At 42.5% G+C, this 13,291-nt stretch overlaps 1 protein-coding gene across 1 annotated transcript in view; it reads left to right on the top strand.

The window, feature by feature from the left end:
- The window catches only part of LOC122805378 (uridine-cytidine kinase-like 1), a 1,023,926-nt gene that overhangs the window by 463,771 nt on the left and 546,864 nt on the right, over positions 1-13,291 (top strand). The window lies entirely within an intron of this gene.

Genomic DNA, 13,291 nt, shown 5'->3' with positions numbered 1-13,291 from the left:
GATGCTTTAGTCCATGTTTGGCCTTCCTGTCTTCTGTATGCTTACCCTCCAGTACCTCTTATTCCAAGGTTTCTACAGAAAGCTTGTCGACTGGGGAGCAAAGTGATCCTCATTGCCTCGTTTTGGCCTCGCCAGGTATGGTTTCCCTTCCTTTGGTCTCATCTTCTGGCTCCATCTTGGATACCATTCAGGATCTTATTTCACACCCCTTGGGGGTTCCTCATCCGAGCCTGGACAGTTTGAAGCTCACGGCTTGGGTACTGCAGTTCCCCTAATTGCTAGGACTCCTGGATTATCCTCTTCAGGCAGGTCTGTTCTGGTGGCAGCTCATAAGTCTTCCACCAGGAAGATTTACCGCAGCAAATGGAAATGTTTTTCCTTTTGGGCTTCTCAAAGGAGTTTAGACCCTTTCATGGCTCCTGTTTCTGCCATTCTCGACTTCTTAGCAAATAGTTTTCAACAAGGAGCAATCTCTTCTACTATCAAAGTTCACTTAGCTGCCATCTCTTATTTTCACGTGGGAGAGAATTCTGCTTCTCTAGCCTCTTCCAGTTTGTGTAAAGTCTTTATTAAAGGGACTTTCCTATTACGACCCCTGGTCAAGGATCCTGTTCCCCCACGGGACCTTACTATGGTTCTTCAAGCTTTGGTTGCTCTGCCATTTGAGCCTGCAGCAACCACAGATCTTAAGTTTTTGCCTTGGAAAACAGCATTTCTAGTGGCTATCACCTCTGCTAAAAGGGTTTCAGAACTGCAAGCGTGGTCTATTAAAAGTTCAATTTATGATTTTCCATAAGGATAGGGTTTCCCTTCGTACCAATCCGTTCTTTCTTCCCAAGGTGTCATCACAAGTTAACATCAATCATACCATTAACTTACCCATTTTCTTTCCAAATTTTGCTAACAAAATGGAATACAGACTTTACTTGTTGGATGCTCATAGACAGTTACGATTTTATTTACACAGGACTAGAACCTTTCGTAAATGTAATCAATTGTTTGCGTCGTCCTCTAAATCCTTTTTGGGTAAACCTATCTTTAAGGTCACTATTGCTAGGTGGATTTCCTTGTGCATCCTTCAGGTCTATAAGGATAAAGGTTTGTCTCCTCCGGGTCAGGTGAAAGCTCATTCCACTAGGTCAATGGCTATTTCTGCAGCCTTTTGGCAGAGATTCTCATTGGATGATATTTGTTCTGCAGCTATTTGGTCCTCATCTCGTACCTTTATTTCTCACTACAAATTGGATTTGATTTCTAGAAAGAGAGCATCATTTGGTTCTGCAGTGCTCCAGAATATTCTTCCATGAGTTTAGTGGCTGGGGACAGTCCCACAGGTTGAAGACCAAATGAAGTAAACTACTTCAGATAAAGAAGTTATGTACTCACCATAACATTCCATCTGAATGGTTCTACTTCATTTGTCTCTCCCTCCTTCCCCCTGGCCTTACCATATGGACAGCCTGTTTGGCTGAAGTTTTAGATGCGTAAGGTGTTTTTTCAGGTTGGGTTCTCAGTATAAGTGGCAGCAAACTCAATATGGAGGTTGGAAGGTAGTGGGGGTGTATTATGGGTAAGGGGAGGAGCTTGGACCTCGGAGCAGATGCTAGTGAACTTGCCGACTTGGATCCGGTACCCACAGGTTGAAGACAAATGAAGTAGAACTACTCAGATGGAATATTATGGTGAGTACATAACTTCATTTTTCCCCTCCATTCCCCTTCTACTTCATGCCCTTCTCCAAAATAAGGAAAGAGGGCCCAAGAGCATTTCTGATAGCTGCAAACTGGCCCATACAGCATTGGTATCCCCTCCTCCTCAACCTCACAAACCAGACCCCATGGCTACTACCTCAGAGGGTAGACTTCCTCACTCAGAATGGGGGAAATGTTGTCCATCCCAACCTGCAGACCTTCAGCCTTGCAGCTTGGGTGATCCCACAACACCCAACAGTGGTGCTACCCTAAGTAAACAGGTACTAGATATCCTCAAAGACTCTAGAAGGCCTAGCACTAGGCAATCTTGCTCAGCTAAGTGGAAAATCTTCTCTGTTTGGTACAAAGATCACCACCTAGATCCCCAAGCAGCACATATTTCCAACATTCTGGAATACCCGACGGGGCTGCTAAATCAGTGAGACTCTCATTCATCCATTAAAATCCATGCTTGTGCAAACGTGCCTTCTTGCCCTCCTCTGTTCTCCTAGCCACTCTTTAGGCAATTTCTTTGAGGAGTAATTCACATTAGACCCCCCCAGAAGGAAACCTACTCCTTGGGACCTAAACTTTGTGCTAGAGAGGCTGACCTTGCCCCCTTTTGAGCCAACAGCTGCAGTTGACCTAAAGTTTCTGACACGGAAAACACATTGCTTCTGGCCATCACTTCAGCTAGAAGGGTTTCGGAGTTGCAGGCTGTTATGGTGGTGGAACCTTTCCTTATTTTCCACAGGGATAGGGTCTCTCTCGGAACAAACCCCTTCCTTTATGTCCAAGGTGGTCCCTAACACCTCTCTGAACCAGGCCATCCATCTCTTTTCCTTATTTCCCAACTCTCAAAGCAAAGGGGAGAGAATTCTGCATTCCTTAGATGTGCACAAATAGCTGTGCTTCTATCTGGACAAGAGGATTTCCGATTGCATTTCCTTTTGTTTTCGTGGCAAAGTATCTCCAGTATGAATTAAGTCAGGACTCCACCAAGGCAACAGCAACCTCTGCTGCCTTCATTAAGGGTGTCCCCACCAAGGATATTTTAGAAACTACCGTGTGGTCCTCCGTGCATACCTTCACCAAGTCTAGAGCAGGCTTTGCCAGTGCTGTCCATAGGGCATCCTCTCTTCTCCTTAGGCTCCTTCCTCCCTCCTTTCAGCTTTGGAAGTCTTCCCAGTAGTCAGGACTGTAGCAGTGAAACACAAAGAACATGGTACATTTGTGTACACTTGCCATAAAACTAGATGTTCAAGTGTATTCACTATTGTAGTCTTTTCCTGCCCCCCTTAGCCTACTATGTAGGCTTCATTCCGTCCTCCTACAACTCAGCCAAGGGACCCCCTCCTTGGGCTCCCTTCCTCTATCAGGTTCTCCATTCAATACCTCCTGTCTTCATAGGGCTGTTCTTAGTTAAGGCAAGAAATATTGTTAACATGATGCAGACTGGCTACCTTTATACCTTAACGTACTGATGCCCGTCAGGGCGTCCGCCAGCCTGGGAGCCGGAAAGAATTTTCTTTGGTAGTCAGGCTGGCTGAGGGCTTTCAAGCAGGAAAATCCCAAAAGTGGGTCTGTAACAGTGAATACACTCTTAACATCTGCATTTGTGATACGTGTATTCAACTGTACTATCTTTATACTTATTTAACTTTAAAATAAACTGCTCCTTCCATCTTAACCCATTGTTTTCAGCTTGTTTATTGTGTCTTGGCTCAACTAACTACTTGTGCATTTCAGTATACAAACCTATATTCACAATTGACTGGGTACCATCTTCTGCTTCCTAGCAAGTTTAAATTTGCAGGAACATGTCTGATAATGTAAGGGATCACCCACAACTGCCCTGTGGTCAGCCAGTAAATTAGTACATGATCCAGAGATCACTGGAACCTGCAGCTTGAAACAGTAGTATTTCTCTTCATCAACACTTTAACTGTCAACTTGACTGCTCCCTGAATTAGACTGTGCTCCTGTGCCTTCTTCATTAAAACTCTCCAAGACTTTTAGTAAGTTAACAACATCAGGAAAACCAAATCCCTCTCCTTGGTTCAACACTGAATTAAGAAAAGCAATATACCGTTGGGCCTTCCTTTGGAAGAACTTCCTGTCTACTAATCTTCCCTAGTCTAATAACCAGTCAATAAAGCAACTAAACGAACTCACATAAAAGTTCTGTTCACAGGATAGTGGGTTCAAAATCCAATATAAAGAAATCCAATTCATTTCACAATAAAATTAGTTCCATTTATTATTGGCAAAATGTAAAAGCATGAAACACTTGTAAAAGCATAAAACACTTAGCACTTTCGTCCCTCAAAATTACTTCATTCATTTCTTCTACCCTAATTATTCAATAAAAAATGAATCCTATTTTAATAAAACCAACGTCTTTTGTCTGAAATATAAACCGTAAATACACTTTGTTGTAAGAATGCTATATAACATTCAAATTCATTTTTAGCAAACTAGGTATGGGAATGCTATCATTAATTCCTGTATTTTGTGTAGCATTCAAACAAATCTGATGTGTAAATTCTTTAAATTCTAATATAGTGTCATAGTCGCCACCCCTCTCATCAATAATAATTTTATCAATAAAAAAAATAAATTTGTTAAACGAACCACATCTTAAGGAATGGTTAAAAAGAGCATTTGCTGCATGTTCGTAGATTCTCTCTCTTAATTTTCTATTAGTTTTCCCTGTAGAATAAGCAGTATAGGCCTTGCAGGTTGCAATGTAAACCACCTTACTGGTGTTAGTTACATTTCCCAGAACATCTTAAGGTTCTCTCGCTTCCATCAGTTATCACATATGGTATATCATTAATGTATGTGCGATATTTACATGATCCACACTTTCACATCCTGGATATATTATTTCTTTTGTTAGTAGCCTGTGGAAACTCCAAAATATTTTTGGTATTTAAGCCTCTACTGTAGACTGTTTGGCTCACCACCTAATAATTCTTTAAACTCATCTTTAAAAACTATATCCTAACAATCTTGTAATCTTTCGGGGTTTCAGGTTGTATGAAATGGCCATCGCCCCATTTCTATCGTTTTCATGGGTCATTAAAACATCACCCATGTCTGATTTCATAACATGAACGTCATTGTTTGGAAGAACTTGCTTATTCGTGTTACTAAGTATTGGAGCATACTTTTTACTTCTTCTGTCTACAGTTTCCTCCTTAATTTTGTTCAATAATCTTCCAGGATAGTCTCTTTCCTTAAACATCTCTATTAAAATTTCCAATTCAATTAAAAAAAAACAGTATTATTCATTGTGTTATAGTTTACAGTCACTTTTATTGAATGTAGATTTAAGGTATTCACAAAGACGACATGCAGTACCTGAGGCTTAGGGCAGAGCATGAACATTTTTAGTTCACCTGTTTGCCCTTTCGACTGTGACCAGAGTGTTCATCAGATGCTTACCTCAGGACCTAGGAGCGCTATGGTTTTACACGCCGAGACAATTCTTTAATTTATGCCACCTCAGTGAAAAAAAAGAAAGATACTCCATTCACTTTCTGCCTAAGCCCTGGTTCTTCTTGAATCTGGCCATGTCAAGGCTAGCTCTGGAAAGGACAAAAATCTTCATGGAGCCATACTAGAGATATTATGAAGGAAGCTGTTGGTACTGGATGACTGAACCATCCAGCAGGGGGCAGTTGTTTTCAGACCTGCCCCAGAGAGCAGCCCCTGGCTTGGTTACACTTAATTGAGATACAGTGGTATCGTAAAAACTTGTGGGGGCAACACCATCATCCACTAGACAAAGTTTTTTTTACCCTTTTAGCCTTTATTTTTACAATTACGACATAAAACATTTGGTCATCGCATTGAGTAACTAAACCACCAGGAGATTCCTTTAATCATAGGTTCATGGGGCTCATAGGAGATTATTAGACTAACTGCTTAAGATCCCTTCCAGGCCTAGCCAATGTCACCTGATTTTACTCAATATATTGCCCTAGGGGCAAGAAGATGGCATGAATTTGTGCCTATGCCTTGAGTATCTTAGATTGCGACAGTCATAAGGGACATAAGCACTACGTTGTGTGAATTTGCAGTTCCCCATCAATTGATAGAAATATTGTTTGAAGAAGGTCTGGGAAAGGCTCTGCTTAATGTGAATAGGAAGCCTGTTCCAAAGAAGGGGCCATCTCTGAGACGCATCTGCCTCTCCAGCATGTTTTGTTTAAGTCAATGACTAAGTTCAAATCCCTAGATCAGGTGACTCTTGTGATGTTTGACTTGCAGATGTTTAGCAGCTCCATCAGGGCTGGATTTGAGAGTGCCTTGTAGGTCAGGCATAGGTCTCTCCTCAGTAGTCGGTAGGAGACAGAGTTAAGGTATAGTGCTTTTAGTCAATCTGAGGGAAGATCTGTATTTATTTTGTGAGGAACCTTTGAGGTTGCTCCAGCTGTTGTAAGTGCCTAGTCAAGTACATGCCGGATGGCATATTGTACTTGATTATTGGTCTAATGAGGGATGAGTACAGCAGGACTATAATTTCCTTTGGATCTGGATGCCATACCTTTACTTACAAGTTGTGCCAGACAGAAGGACTTCCTCACCACTGTGGGCACATGGCGGTCAAAGTTCAGGCTACTATCTATCTGTGTACCTTGATCTCTCACCTCTTAGTCAACTCTTATTTGGGTGTGCTATTGATGTAATTTGCAGGCGTATTTGACTTCCCAAAGGGTGTGCTAATGCATTTTTTTGCATTTAGTTTTAGGTCATAGTTCTGGCACCAATCATTTGTCTAGACCCTCCTGAAGGATATCTGCATCGCTGGGGGATTTGGTGATTTCCCCCAGCTTGCAGTCGTTGGCAAACTTTGTCATTCAGAGACCTTCCACATTAGCCTTGACTTCAAAGAAATATAGTCCAATCAGGTGAGGTCCCAACACTTAGCCGTATGACATACTACTAGTAACCAGCCTATAGCTGATTCTGGATACACAGACTTTTACCACATGTCCTGTCTGAGAGCCAGTTGGCTATCCATCTGGATGGAGGGATTTATGCCAGTTTTGAAATTGTGTCAAATGCCTTTTTCAGGTTGAGGTTTTATTGACTTTCTCAAAGAAATCCACCAGATTCGGTAGGCATGACCTGCCCATGACAGAGAGAGATTGGGTCAGGTCCGGTGTCTGGAAGTTTTCTGTGTCATTACTACCCTGCCGTTAACTGGGAAAACTACTCGTGTACCAACACCTTTGCCCAACGGTTCTTGGAATTCATAAATTCCAATGCACTGGATCAACTAATCCATGGTCCCACCAGGGGCTCCAATATCCTAGACCTGGCTGGTCATTACCAACATGGGAAATCGATGCTGCACACCTATGGGTTACCCCCTTTTTGGTCAGGTCTGACCATAAGCTAATCACACTTGACATCCACATCCCTCCCCCACCCTCCCAGTAAGGAAACCTCCATAAAAAACTTCTCCAAAGCCAACTTCATGCTACTCTAGTCAGAAGTGACAAACTTCATGACACCCTTGCAGATGGGAACTGAAAGTTCGACTGCTGAATCCTACACTAAGGCACTGTATGAGCACATCCACTCGTGTATGAATTTTACCCTCCTAAATAGAACCAAGACTCTCTTCTCCAAAAAAATGGAAGCCAATCTGGCAGTCCCCTGCCATAAACAAACTTTACAACAAAAGGAAGAAACTGTTGCAGAAAAGAGGAAAATCCCGGGATGCAAAAAACTCCCTTACCAGCCTCAGTAAGAAGCTGAAATCCCTCATAAAATCCTCCACAGCTAGTTATGAAAATAAAATTGCCAAAGATTCCAAAGACAACCACAACACATTCTATAGCTATGTGAAGAATCTAAATGGCAGTGCTCAGATCTGCTTTGAGCTACAACAGAATGGCATTAAATAATCTGATCCCAAGGATATTGCCAATATCTTGGCAGATCGATTCAGTGCCAACTTCACCCCCTCTCACCCTAAAGAGCCCATCTCAATACTGAAAGATTATCAAATGCCGGTAATAACAGCCACACAGGTAAAAGCTGCATTCTCCAAAGCTAAGAATACAGCATCGATGGGACCAGATGACATCCCGGGCTGTGTATTAAATGAACTACAGAATGAACTGGTACCTCATCTAAGTGTCATGTTTAATCATAGCCTCACCTCAGACTTCGTGCCCACTGAGTGGAGCACAGCTACAGTTATCCCACTCCACAAGGGGTGATCCACCTTGGATCCTGGGAGCTACCACCCCATCAGTCTGATGAGCCTGATCTGCAAGGCCATGGAACGTGTAAACAAAAACATTGGCAACCTTCAAACATTGGACCCCACCCAGTTTGGGTTCATGAAGGGCTGATCTCGTCTCCTGAACCTGATTGACTTCTTCAGATCAGTCTCCAGAGCTGTGGATGAGGGTAATGCGGCCCACACAGCCTATCTGGACCTCGCCAAGGCCTTCGACACCATCCCTCATTCTTGAATCATAGATAAACCTACTAAGCTGGGTATTAATCCCTACATCACTCGATGGGTTGCCAACTGGCTTACTGACAAAACCCATACTGTAAAAGTAGCCAACTCCAAATCCAGCTCCAGACAAGTGGAGTACCTCAGGGTTCAGTCCTGGGACTGCTCTTGTTTGGCATCTACTTCTGTGAAGTACAGGCCAACACTAAGGGACTCTGGCTAACAAAGTTCATGGATGACTGCAAGCTGGGAGTCATTACTGAATCCCCAAATGATGTGGATATTCTACAAAAGGGCCTTACAGAAACAGATGCTTTGTGCCAGAGCCATGGGCTCAAGCTCAATGCCAAGAAATGTATAGTTATCCCCTTTGAGAAAAAACATGTACCTGTGAACTACCATATAGGTGGCAGTACACTAAACACTGAAAGTGTGATATGAGACTTGGGGACACAGGTGGACAGTGGTCTCATCTTAGATAACCACATCGCCGCAACAGTCAGGAAATCCTTCTATGTGGCTTACCTTATCAGTAAGGGCTTTTCATCCAGAAAAAAGGAGGTCATTGTCCCACTGTACTCATCCCTTATTAGACCCATTGTAGAATACAATGCCCCATTTGGTATGTACCTGTCAAGACATCTGCAACAACTGGAAAGTCTGCAGAAATACCTCACTAAAAGAATCACAGGTCTAGAGCAGATGCCCTATGCCGACCGTCTAAAAAAAAAACTCCAGCTATACTCTGTCACATATCGTCTACTCAGAGGCAATCTCTGCTTAACATACAAGGCCATAACAAACCCAGAGCTATTGGACATGCTACACTTAAAGAAATCCCAATCCCTCAGAGCCACACGCTCCAGGGATCTAAACCTTGTCATCACAATGAGCAAAACATGCTGGAGGGATAGGTTCCTGACCCATAGACTCCGGAATAGACTGCCCATACATGTCAGGCAAAGCGCCTCTTTGGCCCTCTTCAAAAGGACCCTTGACGATTGGATGGGAGATAGGAAATTCACCCCGGGGATCACGTCAGTCGCCCTGCTAGACAGGGGTCCAGGGAAGTAAATATTGTGAGAAGAAATAGCCAGGGAATTGTTATGATTAGGCTTGTATAGGCCCTAGGGCCGATAGCCTAGTACCAACCTATGAACTTACATATAAGACTATTCAAGCTTATGGGTGTGTAATTTCCTGAGTCAGTAGATGGTCCACCTGTATGCATAGGGATGACTGCTGCTGTCCTCCACTCTATCGGGACAAAGCCATTCTGGAGGCTTTGGTTAAATAGAGATCCTATTGGCCTTTAAGTCCTGATTTAGGCTGTTTAAGAGGCAAACTAGTATATTGTTAGGCCTCATTGAAGAGATGTTTTTAGCTGTAGAGTGCAGTGGCAGCCTGTTCTTTGATGGTGATTGGCAGTGGAGTGGTGGAGGAGATTTCTTGGGGGAGAATTGGGGGTGATGGGGAGGTGAAATTTGAGCTGAATTCTTTCGGCCAGCAGGTTTAATGTATCTTCTGGCTGAGTATATGTGATGCCATCTACAACTGAACTGGCAAATTGTTGGGTGTTACCCTTAAGGCTACTGACATGACTGAAAAGTGCCTTATTAGTTATCCTTGGTTTTCAAGGCTGTTTTTACCTCAGTGTGCTTTCAGAGACTAGTTCCCTGATTCGCTTGTTTAGACTAAAGAGGGACTTTTTGTGCTTGTGTGCATTTCCTCATACTACGTGCCAGGATTTTCTTTCTTTTGTTGTACAACCTATTAATACTAGGGTAGCTTGTTTTTGTGGTTTGACCTGGGTTTATTTTGGTCTGGAGGGCCATTTCTATGCAGTTGTTTATATGGTCGTACAGGGCATTTGTGTATGCCTCTGCATAGGTTTCTTTTTTTTATTTGGGAGAGGTTGGAAACTAGCTATGGCATCCCTTAATATGGCGGGATTTACCTTAGAAAAGTTATTAAAGTTTTTGGGGTTAGGTGGGTGAACTAGTTTTACCTTTATTTCAAGGTTATTCGCTTTGTGATCTGTTCTTACCAGAGAGGACATCACTGTAGGGGGCAGTACAGCACTTTCCCATGTTTGTGAGTACCAGATCTAGGATGTTTGCTTCTCTAGTGAAAGCGAAGGCTAGCTGCTCCAGGGCATTTGAATTTACAAGGTCAAGAAATCTTAGAGCCACCATGTTAGTGGTCATGTATGTCTCCCAATTAATGGAGGGCTATTTAAAAATCACCCATGAGTATGATATTGGGCTGGATGGTAAGTGATTCTAGTAACTTCAAGTAAATCATGGGTTTCCTGGTTCATGGTGAGAGACAGCTAGCAAGAATATGGTAATGGATGTTTCCCATGGTGAGTTGGACATGGAGTAGCTCAAGCATGTCATATTGTTTGACTAGCCTTGAGGTGTGCTTATCGTTTATGTAGATAGATACACCTCCACCTTTTGCTCTTTCCTGTTCAGTGGGTGGTCAGAATGTATGGAAGGGATTACAGCAATGCAGTGCCGAGTGCTTTCTGTGGCTTTGAACCATGTTTCAATAACTACACAGACATCGACATTCTCCAGGGTGAAGAGAGCTTCCAAAGAGTACAGTTTCTTGTTGAGACTCCTAGAATTGAGCAGTAACACTTTTAACTTGTCTTGAGTAGCTTTTGTTATGTTGGAAGGTTTGTCTATTGTCAGTGCCTAAAAAAAGGCATTATATGGGTGGATAATGTTTGGCCAATATCCAAAGGTCTAGAGGTGACTGGTGAAGACCATCCATAGCAAAGCAGCATGGCCTGTCAACTATGTCCTCCCAGGCTAAGTATTGGATCCCTTTGGAATGACACCAGTAGCTAAGCTAATTGTTAAAATCTATACTTTTCTGCTGGTATTGAGGCATCATCTTTGGAGAAGGCAGAATGCTGCTCAGTGCTAGGCTCATACCTGCCCTATGATGCACTTTCTGAGAGCTCAATTATGTCCGTTTCCATATAGTCCAAGGAGGTTCTTCTCGGGTCATTCACTCCCACAGGGGCTATGACTGAGTCATACTGGTACTTAGGGGTAAGTGACCTGATTGTTTGCATGATTTGGTGAATCCTGGCCCCTGACAGGCAACTAACTGTAACCTTCCCTTTATCCAGCCTGATAAGGGGGCATCAGTGTGTCTCACAATGGAGTCTCCTATGATCAGAATATTGAGTTGTGGAGTGTGTCGCATTATGGGCTTTGGTAGTTGAGACCCAGTGAGATGTGGCATTGTGTTGTGATGGAAATGGTCTTATTTGTATGCATGCAGAGTTTCTGAGGACTGAGCCTGAGACACCTTTGAGGTTTGAGTAAGTCACAGAGGGTAAACAAACTCTGACCATGTTTGTATATGATCTGTCCTTGAGGCATATCAATCATCTTAATTCATTACAACCTAGTGCTCCTCCAGACATTTCTGCAGCTACTGTCTACTGCGTCCCTAGGTGTCAAATATTACTTGTTCCTATTTGCATTAATAATTCCAAAACCATGCCACATACAAGGTATCAGAATAGTTTATCTTGAAGCATACATGATGGCAAACACAGTTGCTTTGATATTTGACCTCTGTCAATGAGTATTTGTTAGAACTGTAAAGTCATAACTTAATTTTTTAAAGGTTCAAGCCACACCCACTGGGAGTTAATGATACATACTCAAAAGAGCTGTACTGGAAGTAATGAGTCAAGGTGCACGATACATGTCCATCAGTGGCAGCCATAACAATCTAAAAGAAATTATGTGCTGATTGTTTTGAAAGCTGTTTTAGGTACAATCTGACAGAAAAAAGACTCAAAGTGATTATGAACAGCACTTAAGTAATGCAGTATTTTAAACACCCAGGGGCACACTCATTCTTACCAGCCTTGCAGGCTGGCAGTGGTAATCTGGAACATGGCCTCTCAGTGAGGCCTTCATCTACAGGCCTCTTGCTTCCTCTCAATATTTGAATCCCATTACTGAGAAGATGAGCCAGTCCACCTCTAATAGCCACGGGTAGAGTCTGGATACTATTGTTTTCCAAAACCTGATAGGTAATGGGAAGCTCCAATGATAGATATTTTCACTTAAGAAAAGGATTGCTAGCAGAAAAAATTCTGTTCCAGATAACATGCAAAGGAGCATGAGCAGTGAATACTACTTATATTCCTTATAAGGGGATCTTCTTTATGCCTTTCCATTCATTCTTCTATCTTTAAAGTGTTGTAAAAGATGAGAGATAGAGGCAGATTTCTGTTACCAGCTTATCTGTGACTGAGTCAACCATATGTTTTTGCCTAACTAAGCCAGCTGGGCAGAAAAAGATCACTTCCATTCTCGCAAAATGTTATTGGTGTATGCAAACCTGAAGAGCTTTAGGTTAACAGCCCAGTACCCTTTAAGGAAGGACCAGTTTTCCTACGAGGTGCTGTGTATCATGCAAGAGGCCTGGAAATTTAGCACTAGAATGTTTGTGCCAGTGTGGAGGATACCCTTTTAAGGAAGGTCTAGTTCATACATGAGGTGCTGCATGTCATGCAAGAGGCCAGAATGCCTAACACTAAATAGTTTTTGAGTGAAGAGAGTTCTCATTATGATGTAGCTCAAAGTACATTCTCCCAACAGGTGATGGAAAGCAAGAAGTTCCACAGTAGCTGATGGAGCTAGTATGATCTACCCTAATTTTTGTTAGTCTGCCTGCCTGACATTTCAGCACGTCTCCCCATGTACCCCTTCCTTGTCAACTTGCTCTTTAAATTAAACAGCCTCTAGAAGAGGGTTACACTTCAGGCCTGCTTAGATACCATGGCTGTGTTGGATCAGTCTATTCTAGCCCTGTTTGAGCTCAGCCCCTCAATGTCACTAAAACTTTTGTTCTAGAATACCATATTTTTTGGGGTTAGTTACCTCAGCAAGAATGATGTCTGCAATTCACGCCTTACTGAATAAAGTGTTATATGCTGTCTTCTGTGGAGACAGGTGAACTTTGAAGCGTGTCCTTCTATCATGCTGAAGATTTATTCAGATAAGTACTTAATCAGATTGTGCAGCTGTCTGTCATCCATCATAAATTTACTCCCTTACCCTGTATTAGTTACTGT

Source organism: Protopterus annectens, chromosome 6.part1 (genome assembly GCF_019279795.1).
Source record: "Protopterus annectens isolate FY-2018-M chromosome 6.part1, PAN1.0, whole genome shotgun sequence".
Lineage (NCBI taxonomy): Eukaryota > Metazoa > Chordata > Ceratodontiformes > Protopteridae > Protopterus > Protopterus annectens.
The sequence above is the reverse complement of the archived record's forward strand: the minus strand, read 5'-3'. Positions and strand labels throughout refer to the sequence as shown.